The following is a 15,211-nucleotide window of genomic DNA, read 5'->3' on the forward strand; positions in this document are numbered from 1 at the left end:
CGGCGGCGTAGCGGCATATCACACACATGGTTTCCGCACTGGATTTTTCTGGGATCGTACTCTAATTTTCTTTGTTCCCGATGATATTATTTTGAGATATAACCTTATGTTATATAATTAATGTAACATTGACAATGTTTTAGTAACACGCTTTATTAAATGTTAAATTTTAAAATTAAATTTTTAGCCTTGAAATTTGGGATGTTACATTACAAGTGCGGGAAGGAGGGACATATCGTGAGGGATTTCCCTAAGGGATTTTCAGTTTGCTTCCATTGCAACCAGACTGGCCATAGGAAGGCCGAGTGCCCGTAGTTGGCCATGGATCTGCGCCCTCTACCACTCGAGCTATAGAGGGTCAGCCCGTGAAGGCCGAGGCACCCAAGGCTCGTGACAAAGCCTTCTAGTTGACAGCTGAGAAGGTCCGCATAGCACCCGATGTTGTGGCTGGTGTGTGATCTTTTGCTTATTCTTTTCTTTATATATGGTGTTTATTTGTGATATGTTTAGGTACTTTTCTTGTGAGTTTTGTACCTCCTTTGGTGTTGTTTGACTCGAGTGCGAGTCAATCCTTCGTATTGCTAGCATTTAGTCGTCACATCAGTAGCCGACGTGAGGCATTGAATTGACCTTTGACAGTCTCCATAGCTGATTAGCATGCGGTTTTTGCGACTGATGTAATCCGGGGATGTCTTCTTGAGATTTTTGGAGTCGGTTTTCCGATAGATTTGGTACCTATCGCGATGGGGGATGTCTGTGTCATCGTGGGCATCGACTGGTTGAGCCGATTCGGAGCCATGATTGACTGTGAGCGGCAGCTGGTGACCATCCAAAACCCTAGTAGGGGAGTACGTATAGTATTTGGCGAGGGCACCCGATCTGGGTCAACATTTTGTTCGGCTGCTCGAGCAAGGCAGAGCTTGCAGCAGGGTTGCATGGGTTTTCTGGCGTATGTGTCGGATATGCGGGATGTTATGGAGAGACCGAGTATTGTCGTTGAGGTTCCGGTGGTTAGCGAGTTTCCCGATGTTTTCCCCGAGGAGTTACCGGTTGTGCCTCCCAAGAGGAAAATGGAGTTTAGCATCGATTTGCGTCCAGGGGTGGCACCAAAAATGCAGGAGTTATTCTCACAGCTTCTGGAGCTGTTGGGAAAGGGATTTATCTGGCCGAGTAGCTCGCTGTGGGGAGCACTGATTGATATGTGCATATTTATCTATATATTTAGTATTTATTTTCATTATTTATTATCTAATTATTTACATATGATGGACAAAAGGTACTTAATAGTGTTCAAATTGTATTTTCAGTTCAAAAGAGAAGCTCGGAGGTAAAAGGAAGCAGGAGGTACGATCGAAAGCTCGGGAACTGAAGAAAGAAGAAAAATGATAAATCTTGAAGCTAATCGGCGAGTAGGGACGTCTACTCGACAAGTACGTACGAAGATTCGCAAAGCAACACGTAAAGTCCATGCCGTATATGGATTCTTCAAGGGGACCCGACGAGTCGATTATCTACTCGACGAGTAGCCCCTGTTTTGAGAAATCTATAGATAGAAGCAACAAATCCGAATTGACCCTCTCTCTGGCTTTTAGGAAGCTTACTTGGCGATTAAGGAGACTGTTAGGGATCTGAAGAACGTGAGAAGAACCCTAATCCTCAATTCTAAGAAGAATAAGGCAACTTAGGTTTAATTTTCCACTTTACCTTTGAATAGAACGATGACTAGCTTGTTTAAATTCATTTTTAGGCTTTTATGAACTGTAATTATGAACTAATCTCGTTAGTTTCTGTTTAGGATAGACAATTTTTCTCCTATGGATTAATTTACTATTTTGATTAATTGTTATGTGGTGAATTTTGTTAAATAAGCTTGTTAAAGACCCTTATGCATTAACCATAAGTATTTTCTGTTAATTTCTAAGTAATTAATTTGCATGAACATCTCTTAATTGCTTATCTCATATAATTTATGTGAACACATTGCTATATGCCTAGGAATAGTGAATATGAAACTAGGATTAACTAGAGAATGGGTAAAGAGGATTAACTAGAGAATGGGTAAATATGAAACTAGGATTAACTAGTGAATATGAAACTAGCATTAACTAGAGAACGAAAATAATGCCCTTTCACACACCTCGTCTCTGATCCCTCAATCAACATTTCATCGCGTAGATCATCATAGTAGCAAGAGACCTCACTCTCATGGTCGATACAGAATGTAGGCTACGAATACCGGTATACTCCTCTTGATCACGTGGAAATGCTGCTAAAAGTGTGCCTTACTCAACTAAGGCATCTCGTTGTCCTCATCCATCCCATTCCTCACTGATGACTCTCTCACGGTATAAGAAATACCTTGCAGCGAACATACCACAATTACTCTAGTGAAAATATAGCAATTATGTGCTACCCCTCGGGGTTACCTCCAAACTCTGGAACCGGAAACTCGTTATCTCATTCGCTTCACACGAGAAGTGGAAATAGTATAATTCTCATCATAAAAGGTGACATCTCTGATGGGTTTTAGCCATAAGAACTTTCCTATGTGCGCATGCAAAACCCTAATGCTCGGATCTAGGCTTTCTAATTAAACATTCTTTGAATCCAAGACTTCTAATGGCTAATTAGGTTAAACAACAACATTGAAACAGATCTAGAATCATACCTTTGAGTTCCTTGTTGATCTTGTGGTCTTGGAGCTTCTAGAGTCACAAATGTCACTCCTCTGATGGCTTACAAACACCAAAGCAAGAAGGATGATTTAAGAGAGAGGAGAGGGGAGGAATTTCAACCAGAGGTTCCTTACTTTAGGTGAAGTGTCGAATTCCATCAGCCATAGGGTCTATTTATACTTGTAGACTCCTTAAGGGTTACAAACTAAACCCTAATTGGATAATCTTCTCTTAAGGCTATCCAAATCCATTCCTAGATAACTCATATGGACGATTTTAGCTATCCTATATCTCTTAGAATTCGTCCAAAGTATACCCCAATGGATTTTCAGTCTAAAGTTTAACTATCAAACAATTGACAATTTATACCCCTTTATTTAATTAACCTCTTTAAGTCACCAAATTAATTCTAATTAATTCTATGACTTATATTAATAAAATAACAATATATTATTCTTTATATTATTCCCATAATATATTAATAATATTTACTCTCTCTTATTAAATCATCCTATCTAGTTGCTATGGTGAAGGCAACCCAAAAGGACCATGCACAACCGGATCAAATACTTGCCTAATATAGTTGTAGCCTTAGAAACTATTCCAACAATCTCAACCATCGGTCAATCACTCAACCCAGACCAAAATCCTCCTTAGTGTATCGCCTCAACTTTTCCTCAAGTCTTGCGACTCCAACTGGCAGCCCACCTGTCAACTCCTCGAGATCTAAACTCAGCCTACTCTGTCGAAGCTCAACCGTCATGGCCCTCTGGCCCCACAGTTTACCTTATCCATTCCTATTCTGAGCACCCATCGTAAGATAACTAGTAAAAATGGCAACACACTCTGCTACGAATCATGGTACCTGAACCATGTTCTCTCCCTACTGCCTACTGTTTAGAACCTCTGGAATCCTCCCTGTTTCAAGTATGGTCATCTGCTTTCAGTAGTACGGTCCATACTACCTGTCACATCTACCTATACTTTCCACATGGATCGTCCCAGGTTTCCTAAGTAGCTGCTCAACCTTCTCAATCACTAATCCCATTACACATGGTCGCTCTCCAACAAATACTCTCCTCTATCAGCGTACTCATCTGACTAAGGTATCTCCCTAATCTCTTCTTAGGTTTTCACACTTCTCTGCCATCAGCTGCTCGAGAACTCCTTATGATGCCAGCCATCTACCTCCTGAATATCGTCATATTCACTTAGTAGCTGTCTCCCATCATCAAGAGTTCCACAAAGCACAAAGCAAGCAACATTATGGCATCGAATCACCTCCACCAACACATAAAAGCCCTCTAGCACATAACTCCACTCGCTCTATCCGTAACTCTAAAAGGCATTACCGAACTCAGGCAACCTTACCTCTCGTGGGTATCTCACTACTCTCTCAATAGATTCCTCAAATACACATCTAGGTATCTCCCCTAGATTACTCCTCTACTCAAAGCTCTCTCTAAAGGATTCTTGCTAGATACTCTTACTCAGCACATACACAGAGCAAATAGTAGATAATATCAATCAATAGCATTCCATAGGCTAAGGCATCATGAATCAGGCAACCCTAGCCTTATTTTCTGAAATACCTAGCCTATTCTCTAGCATGCAACTCTAATATCTCATAAATATCTCATAATGAAAACAATAATGGTATTTTGGGAAATCACTGCTTGGGCTCTGGCTAATTGTACACACTGCTTTGTCTCATTTTATCTTTAAACTCTTACTCATTTTAGAAAAATCATTTATTTTTTGAAAAAAATCTCAAATCCTCATTTTGAGTCCGGACATAACTGAGAGTACATCCGAATCCCTCAAACCAAGGCTCTAATACCAACTTCTAACACCGTAAATTTTCAAAAAAAATTTGTGTTGTTAAGTCACCTAAAACTCAATATCACATTTTCTCAAAACCACAATGTATCAATTATCAAAATACAACTCAACGAAAATAACTCATAATATCCCAGAATCCTCATTCATAATCTTGAATAGGTGTGTACAATCGAGCCTTGGCCTTCCCAAAGTCTACAGAAGTATCTGAAACACATATTACACAACACAGTAAGCACGAAGCTTAGCGAGTTCCCTAAAAATATCACACACAAATAGTTAGCCTCTCATGGCTATGTCTCGGTAAGGACCCTCTAGTCATGTGTCTCAATGAAGACCCTCCGATCCCATTGCTCAGGTCGGACCCTCGAGTCCTGGTATCTCAATGAGGACCCTTCGGTCTCACAACTCGGTTTGGACCCTCTTGTCCTAAATCAATAGAAGCACAGAACAACATACCTCATAAATCACAAAGACATAATTCATAATATCTCAATACTCAATATAATAGCATACAAGATCCTCCGGTCACACAAATTACCACTCAAGGTAAGTATAGTGAGAAGACCCACCTCGCAGAGTAGAGAAACATATCCCACACTCTAGCTACTGGTCAAATCTTCGCCCCTCCATGGCCTCCAAAATCCACAGTTGACCAAAACTCTAAAGTCAACGGAAGGCAACAATTAAAAGTGGTCCAACTCTAAAAGTCACTGGAAGTCCACACTTAATTCAACAGTCCATGTTGACTCAACTTGCCGAGTACAACTCATGAACTCATCAAGTCCCTCAGAACTCAGTAAATCGGGAAAACCCAGCTCTACTCATTGAGTTTCTAGCCAAATCATCGAGTCCATGTAGCGTCCAAAACATCAGGAAAACCCTACCTACTCGTCAAGTTGTCTCATCAACTAGTCGAGTCCACTCTAAATCTAATCATGAGTAAAACCCTCTCAACTCATCGAGTTGTCTCATTAACTCGCCAAGTCTATCATGTGTCCAAACCATCGGGTAAACCCTAACCGACTCGTCGAGTCAGCTCACTAACGCATCATGTCTATTCAGTCTATTTCCTCATTCAGAAATTTTTGGACGGGAATAAGGTCTCATACTCTGGATCTAGCCTCCTAAGGGTGATTCATCATGTAAAGCTACAACCTTTACGTTCATGTATGGCAAGTAGGGCTCAAGATGCCAAAACAAGCTCCATAAAGGTCTTGGTGCTTGAAGACTTGCCTAAAGCTTGATAAAGCTCGAATCTTCGGGCTCATAGGGACTCATATAGCTCAGATATGTAGTCTCAACTACCATGACTAGCTCAATAACTCTAAACAAAAAGATGGATGGGATAAAGCCCTAAAACTCTTTAGAAAGAGATCTAACAAAAGGAATGATCAAGGAGATAGCTTTGTACCTCTAATTGAAAGCTAGCACCAAAGGAACACTGGATCCAAAGCTACTTCTTGCTCTTCAACCCTCTTCTAAAAATGTACTAGAACACAAGATCTTTAGCGTCTCTCTCTCTCTCTCTCTCTCTCTCTCTCTCTCTCTCAACGACTAGAACTCGTCTAGGGTTTCTCTCAGTGTGTCTAAATCGTCAGGGAAGCGGAAATGAGGGCTTAAGGGCCTTTAAGTATGGTGCAAGCCCTTAAATTAGGTTTTTCTCAATACAGACTCAACTCGTCGAGTATAGATCTTCGACTCGACGAGTAGGATTCATAACCTGCGTGGCCAGCTGTAACAGCTCAAATTTTCAAATAAATTTTTCGTTAAAAACAAAACATCATTATTCGACAAAAGGGTTTATTCCAAGTTTGTTTCAAAATATAAATAATAAATCTCCAGGATCTTCAACAGTGGCAGTGTGTACGTATCACGCCGGCGCCTTTCCACGGTCATCACTAGTACCTGAAAAACATAAACACAACTAGTAAGCATAAATGCTTAGTGAGTTCCCCAGTATACGACTTACCCACATACGCCTTCCGGCCCGGACCTTTCGATCCACATAACATTGCCTTCCGGCCCGGACCTTTCGGTCCACATAACATTGCCTTCCGGCCCGGATCTTTCGATCCACATAACATTGCCTTCCGGCCCGGATCTTTCGATCCACATAACATTGCCTTCCGGCCCGGATCTTTCGATCCACATAACATTGCCTTCCGGCCCGGATCTTTCGATCCACATAACATTGCCTTCCGGCCCGGATCTTTCGATCCACATAATATATATCGCATATAAGCACACATCACATATAAAGCATCTACCTCTCTAGACATAGCATGAATATAACACACACGACCTTCCGGTCTAACAGTCAAACCCTTCCGGGTGAAGTATAGTGAGAAGACTCACCTCGTAGTACGCAGGCTATAACCTCTTCGAGCTACTCGCACACAATCCGCTAGTCCGCAGGTTCCCTATAATACCACAGCCCTAGTTAATGATCTTATCAAACAAGACAACTGACCCCTCTAAGATATATACAGGTCAACGGTCAATCTTGACCGGACTCGTCGAGTGCAAAGGGTAACTCGACGAGTATAGACATCCTGACACCACTCGCCGAGTCTGAAGAACGACTCGACGAGTTCCAGTAGATCTTCAAGCTACTCGCCGAGTCTGAAGAACAACTCGACGAGTCCTAGTGAACCTTCAAGCTACTCGCCGAGTCTGAAGAACAACTCGGCGAGTTCTAGTGAATCTTCAAGCTACTCGCCGAGTCTGATCATTGGACTCGGCGAGTCCTCGCCATGCAGTCAATCCGCTGCCTCCTGTATTTCGCATGATTTCGAAGTATATAGATATAGGGCTTCCTGGACTTTCACATATACTATTACAGGGGTTTTTAACACTTATAACAACAATATAATCCAACTAACCCTTAATTGGGTTTCCTAAACCCTAAACTCGCATACAACGTAAAAGTTACAGATTTCGATCCGAAGATTACCTGGAAACGTGTTCCCTGTGTCTCCAAACCTCCAGTACTCGATTCCTTTGATCACCACCTTGCTCCTCCTTGTCTAACAATCTCTTCAAGCCTTCTCAAGTCCTCTCTCTTGCTTCAGATGCTCACACACTCCCAGGGGATCTTCAACCGGCCAAAAGACGCGACATGACGGCCATAAGATCGTTATATACGATCAGAAATGAAACGGCTAGGGTTCAGCTGAAACAGCGTCGACTCGCCGAGTCCCTTATTGGACTCGTCGAGTCCAGTCGCGCGTCTGCGACCAAGACCATGGCCCTACTCGGCGAGTCGTGCACCAACTCGCCGAGTCCCCTCCTAAATGTGCCCCAAAAATAATTTTAAAGAAATACCTGAAATTCCGGGCTGTTACAACTCTCCCCCACTAGAACTAGACTTCGCCCTCGAAGTCTCTCATTCTGCGAATAACTCCGGATGTTGCTCCCGCATTTCTCTTTCCGGCTCCCAAGTCATCTCCGATCCCTTCCGATGTTGCCACTGAACCAACACCAGAGGTATTTCCTTGTTCCGTAGAACCTTGATCTTCCGATCCCTGATAGCCACTGGTCTCTCGGCGTAATTCAGACTCGCATCTACCTGGATATCTTCTAGCGGAACCACTGCTGCCTCATCGGCTATACACTTCCTCAGCTGTGATACGTGGAAGGTATTGTGAATCTGATTCAGCTCCGCTGGCAACTCCAACCGATAAGCTACCCGACCTACCCTTGCAATTACCCGAAATGGACCTATGAACCGGGGCCCCAATTTGCCCCTCTTCCTGAACCGAATCACCCCTTTCCAAGGAGAAACCTTTAGGAGAACGAAGTCGCCGACCTGGAATTCGAGCTCGGACCGGCGTCTGTCCGCATAACTCTTCTGTCGGCTCTGGGCGGTCAATAACCTCTGCCTCACCCGTTGGATCTGTTCAGTCGTTTGAAGTACGATCTCTGTACTGCCCATCACTCTCTGTCCCACTTCTCCCCAGCAAATGGGAGTCCGACACCTCCTACCATACAACAACTCAAAAGGTGGCATACCAATGCTCGAATGATGGCTGTTGTTGTAGGAAAACTCAGCCAGCGGCAGATGCGCATCCCAGCTACCCCCGAAGTCTAACACACACGCTCTAAGCATATCTTCCAATGTCTGGATCGTCCGCTCGCTTTGACCGTCGGTCTGGGGGTGGTATGCGGTACTAAAATGCAGTTTAGTACCCAACTCCTCATGGAATTTCTTCCAGAACCTGGAAGTGAAACGTACATCGCGGTCCGAAACAATCGAGGTCGGCACTCCATGCCGAGATACTATCTCTCTCACGTACAACTCCGCCAACTTCTCTGCTGATGAACTTTCACTAATTGCAAGGAAATGTGCACTCTTTGTTAGTCTATCCACAATCACCCAAATCGCATCGACTCCCCTGGCAGTTTTCGGCAATTTGGTGATGAAATCCATCGTGATCTGATCCCACTTCCACTCAGGGATCTCCAAGGGTTGCAACTTACCGTGCGGTCTCTGGTGCTCGGCCTTAACTTTACGGCAGGTCAAACACCTCTCCACGAACCAAGCAACGTCTCTCTTCATGCAAGGCCACCAGTACTCCTTTTTCAAATCCAGATACATTTTCGTAGCACCGGGATGGATCGAGAATTTCGATCTATGTGCCTCCTCCATCAAAATGACACGCGTACCGCCCACGAATGGCACCCAGATCCGACCCTGAAATGTCAGAAGTCCCCGCCCATCCGTAACGAACTCTGAAATTAACCCGACGACCCGCTCCTGTTTCTGCATCCCAGACTTCACAACCTCGGCCTGTGCCCCACGAATAGTATCTAATACCGGAGTCACCACCGTCAATCTCAAACATACGTCCCGCAATGGAGTACCCTCCGCCCTACGACTCAATGCATCGGCTACCACATTAGCCTTGCCTGGGTGGTATAGGATCTCACAGTCATAATCCTTAACCACGTCTAACCATCTCCTCTGGCGCATGTTTAGGTTGGGTTGATCCATCAAATACTTCAAACTCTTATGGTCCGTGTATATGGTACAACGAACCCCGTACAGGTAGTGACGCCAAATTTTGAGGGCGAACACTACTGCCCCCAACTCTAAGTCATGCGTGGGATATCTCGCTTCGTGAGGCTTCAGCTGCCTCAATGCATAGGCTATCACATGGCCCCTCTGCATCAACACTGCACCCAGTCCTGAAATCGATGCGTCGCAATATACGACGAAGTCCTCCATCCCTTCAGGAAGGGCTAATACTGGTGCTTCGCACAGTCTCTGACGAAGTGTCTCGAAGGAAGTCTGCTGCTCGGGTCCCCATGAGAATGTAACACCCTTTCGGGTCAATTTGGTAAGTGGCACTGCGATCTTGGAGAAGTCCCTAATGAACCTTCGATAGTACCCTGCCAACCCAAGGAAACTCCTGATCTCCGAAGGTGACTTTGGTGCCTCCCATCTCATCACTGCCTCCACCTTGGCCGGATCGACCAATATCCCTGCCTGATTTACAACGTGCCCCAGAAATTGAACCTCCCGTAACCAGAAGTCACATTTGGAGAATTTTGCATATAGCTTCTCCGACCTCAGTACCTCAAGGACCTCCCTCAAATGTCCCTCATGCTGCTCCCTAGACCGCGAATACACCAGAATGTCGTCGATGAATACAATCACAGACCGATCCAGCATCGGCCTGCATACCCTGTTCATGAGATCCATGAACACTGCTGGGGCATTGGTGAGCCCAAAAGGCATCACCACGAACTCGTAATGCCCATACCGCGTCCTAAAGGCTGTCTTCTGGATGTCCTCATCCCGCACCCTTACCTGATGGTACCCTGATCTCAAATCAATCTTGGAAAACCAAGATGCCCCTTGCAACTGATCGAATAGATCATCGATTCTTGGTAACGGATAGCGGTTCTTAACTGTCACCTTGTTCAGTTCCCGGTAATCGATACACATCCGGTGTGAACCATCCTTCTTCTTGACGAACAGAATCGGTGCTCCCCACGGCGAGCTACTCGGCCGAATAAATCCCTTCCCCAACAACTCTTGAAGTTGCGAGGACAATTCTTGCATCTCTGGAGGTGCAAGACGATAAGGCACCTTCGCAATAGGCGCCGCCCCTGGAACTAGGTCGATACCAAACTCCACTTGCCTCGCAGGAGGTATTCCCGGCAAATCCTCGGGGAAAACATCTGGAAACTCGCGCACCACTGGAACCTCCTTCAATGTCTTCGGTCTCTCGGAACTCTCCCGCGTATCCATCACATACGCCACAAAACCGTTACATCCCCGCTGTAGGCATTGCCTCGCCCTAGCAGCCGAACAAAAAGCTGATCTCGAACGGGTACCCTCGCCGTACACCGTAAGAACTCCCCCACTAGGGTCTCGTATAGTCACCAACTGACGCTCGCAGTCGATGACAGCGCTGAATCGGCTCAACCAGTCCATGCCTACAATGACACAGACATCACCCATCGCAATAGGAATTAGGTCAATCGGAAATGCGACCCCGAAGATCTCTAGCACACATCCCCGAAAAACCTCCGTAGCACAAATCACCCTCTCAGCCGCAATGGAAACGCTCAAAGGCCGACTTAACGGCTCACGACTAATGCCGATGTGCTGACTAAAAGCTAACGATACAAACGATCTACTCGCACCCGAATCAAATAATACTAGAGCAGGCATAGAGTTCACAAGGAAAGTACCTACACATATATTAACATAAGCATAACATTTCGACCTTTAATTAAATACATGAAAGATAACATACCTGCCACAACATCGGGCGCAGCGCGGACCTCCTCCGCAGTCAGCTGAAAGGCTCTCCCGCGAGCCCTCGGGGCCTCGACCTTCGCCGGTCGGGTCTCAGTAGTCCGGGTAGTAGGTGTAGCTCCCTGACGAAGTTGCGGGCACTTGGCCTTCCGATGGCCTGTCTGGTTGCAGTGAAAGCAAACCATAAACCCCTTAGGGCAATCCCTGGCAATATGTCCGTCCTTGCCACACTTGTAGCAACCACTAGCTCGACACGCCCCCTCGTGACTCTTGCCGCACTTCGCGCAAGTGCGACCCTTCGAACCTCCCATCCTCGAATCAGCGAACTTAGTCCGCTTGGCTGCCGGCTGAGACTGGGCCGGCCGTCGATCCACCTGCCGAGACTCAGCCTCCTCCCTCGCTTGAGTCTCCAACTCAATCTCGCGCTTCCTGGCGTTCGCCTGAAGCTCAGTGAAAGTACGATAGGTGGAGTTTGACACAAACTCCCGAATCTCCCTCTTCAAAACACCCAAATAGCGGCTCATTCGCGACTGCTCCGTAGATACCAGCTCGGGGCAGAACATTGCCCTCTCATGAAACTTCCGTGTGGTCACTGCCACGGAATCAGTACCCTGCTTAAGGGTCAAGAACTCCTGAATCAATCGCTCCCTCTCTACCGGGGGAACGTACTCATCCCTGAACATCTCTGTAAACCTCTCCCATGTCACCGCCGAAATCTCTGTCTGAGTGAAGTTCGCTGTCACGAACTTCCACCAATCCTTCGCTCCCAGACGGAGCTGGTTCAAGGCGAACCGTACCCTCAAGTGCTCCGGGCATGAGCAAGTATAGAAACACCCCTCGATGTCGGCGATCCACCTCATAGCTGCAATCGGATCCTGCGTCCCATCAAATTCAGGGGGTTTCGTGTTGCTGAATTCCCTGAATAGTAATGAATCACCCCCTTGCGGCCTGGCAGCAGCCACCGCTGCGGTAGCGGCAGCAACTGCAGCTTCAGTAATTGCAGCGCACCGCTCCTCAAACTCCTCCATCAACGTGGTCTTAATAGACCCAAACATCTCCGGGATCTCAGCCCGGACCGCCGCAGCTACCTCTTCCTGAATAATCTGACGAATCTCCTCGTCACTCGCACCGCTCGAACTCGCCCCATTGCGTGTGATAACCATGATGTCTCTGAAATACAACATAAAATCATCAGAGACTCCACCAAGTACAATTGTACTCGATACGCGCCCTACCCAGTCTCCGATTTCCAGGGATTCTTATTTGAGTCTTCCACTGATCCGGTGCCTTCGATAGTACGGGCCCAATACTACCGACCACACCGTATCAGTATTCGTCCCAAATCTTCCTCCCCAAATCCCGAATAACGAGTACTCTACTTCTAGTATGCACTATTTACTTGCACGCTACCAAATATCTCATATAAGCAATCTCCCTAGACTAAGGCATCACAAAACAGGCAATTCTATTCCTATCATGTATACCTAGTCTTCTAGCATGCATAACAATTCATAATTCAGTGCATAACATAACATCGTAAGGTATTCTGGGGATCTTTACCGTTCGGACGCTGGCTGCTCGTACACACTGTTCCACCCTTGTTTTTACCGCCTTGCCCTTTATAAAATGTTACGTCCTTATCATTTTTAAGAAAAAAGTTTTTCCTCAAATCCCCGGTCTGAGTTCAGTTGCACCCAAAAGTACCCCCGAATCCCTCAAACCAAGGCTCTGATACCAATTGTAACAGCTCAAATTTTCAAATAAATTTTTCGTTAAAAACAAAACATCATTATTCGACAAAAGGGTTTATTCCAAGTTTGTTTCAAAATATAAATAATAAATCTCCAGGATCTTCAACAGTGGCAGTGTGTACGTATCACGCCGGCGCCTTTCCACGGTCATCACTAGTACCTGAAAAACATAAACACAACTAGTAAGCATAAATGCTTAGTGAGTTCCCCAGTATACGACTTACCCACATACGCCTTCCGGCCCGGACCTTTCGATCCACATAACATTGCCTTCCGGCCCGGACCTTTCGGTCCACATAACATTGCCTTCCGGCCCGGATCTTTCGATCCACATAACATTGCCTTCCGGCCCGGATCTTTCGATCCACATAACATTGCCTTCCGGCCCGGATCTTTCGATCCACATAACATTGCCTTCCGGCCCGGATCTTTCGATCCACATAATATATATCGCATATAAGCACACATCACATATAAAGCATCTACCTCTCTAGACATAGCATGAATATAACACACACGACCTTCCGGTCTAACAGTCAAACCCTTCCGGGTGAAGTATAGTGAGAAGACTCACCTCGTAGTACGCAGGCTATAACCTCTTCGAGCTACTCGCACACAATCCGCTAGTCCGCAGGTTCCCTATAATACCACAGCCCTAGTTAATGATCTTATCAAACAAGACAACTGACCCCTCTAAGATATATACAGGTCAACGGTCAATCTTGACCGGACTCGTCGAGTGCAAAGGGTAACTCGACGAGTATAGACATCCTGACACCACTCGCCGAGTCTGAAGAACGACTCGACGAGTTCCAGTAGATCTTCAAGCTACTCGCCGAGTCTGAAGAACAACTCGACGAGTCCTAGTGAACCTTCAAGCTACTCGCCGAGTCTGAAGAACAACTCGGCGAGTTCTAGTGAATCTTCAAGCTACTCGCCGAGTCTGATCATTGGACTCGGCGAGTCCTCGCCATGCAGTCAATCCGCTGCCTCCTGTATTTCGCATGATTTCGAAGTATATAGATATAGGGCTTCCTGGACTTTCACATATACTATTACAGGGGTTTTTAACACTTATAACAACAATATAATCCAACTAACCCTTAATTGGGTTTCCTAAACCCTAAACTCGCATACAACGTAAAAGTTACAGATTTCGATCCGAAGATTACCTGGAAACGTGTTCCCTGTGTCTCCAAACCTCCAGTACTCGATTCCTTTGATCACCACCTTGCTCCTCCTTGTCTAACAATCTCTTCAAGCCTTCTCAAGTCCTCTCTCTTGCTTCAGATGCTCACACACTCCCAGGGGATCTTCAACCGGCCAAAAGACGCGACATGACGGCCATAAGATCGTTATATACGATCAGAAATGAAACGGCTAGGGTTCAGCTGAAACAGCGTCGACTCGCCGAGTCCCTTATTGGACTCGTCGAGTCCAGTCGCGCGTCTGCGACCAAGACCATGGCCCTACTCGACGAGTCGTGCACCAACTCGCCGAGTCCCCTCCTAAATGTGCCCCAAAAATAATTTTAAAGAAATACCTGAAATTCCGGGCTGTTACACCAGCTCAACCCCTACACGAAAAGTCAGGACCAGCCAACTCGTCGAGTAGGTCCTACAAAGTGCATTATAACTCTTAAATTTCTCATCCAGGGTTCGAGGTGTTACTACAACCAACAACTATATATGGAGCCCAACCCCTTGAGATTTCGGCTACATGTTTTCAACCCCTAGAAGATCCGAATTCCAGTGCTTCCTCCTCCTATCTCCTCTCATCCTCTTACATATTGTGTTTGAGAGCCATTAGAGGTGTTACACTTGTGACACTTGCTATCAAAAGTTCAAGAAATTCAAGGATTTGATTGGTATTACGATATAACAATAAAGGTATGTATCCTAACCCTAGTTTTATGTTAATTTCAAAAATTGTACATGCATCCTAGGGTTTCTAGTTTTATGTTCAATGCTTGTATGTCAAATAGACAAAACATAGATCCAATAATTACGGTTCCATTGTTGAGAGAAAAACTTTGAGACACACTTGAACAAAATGGTTAGAACAAGTATATAGCGGAATAGTTAATCTTGAAGGATCTGTTAGCTCAATAATAATATTAATAGTTAGAGGTTAGTGAGTTAGATATGGAAAGTAAAGTAATGTAAATGACAACA

This window comes from Lactuca sativa, chromosome 6 (genome assembly GCF_002870075.4).
Source record: "Lactuca sativa cultivar Salinas chromosome 6, Lsat_Salinas_v11, whole genome shotgun sequence".
Classification (NCBI taxonomy): Eukaryota; Viridiplantae; Streptophyta; class Magnoliopsida; order Asterales; family Asteraceae; genus Lactuca; species Lactuca sativa.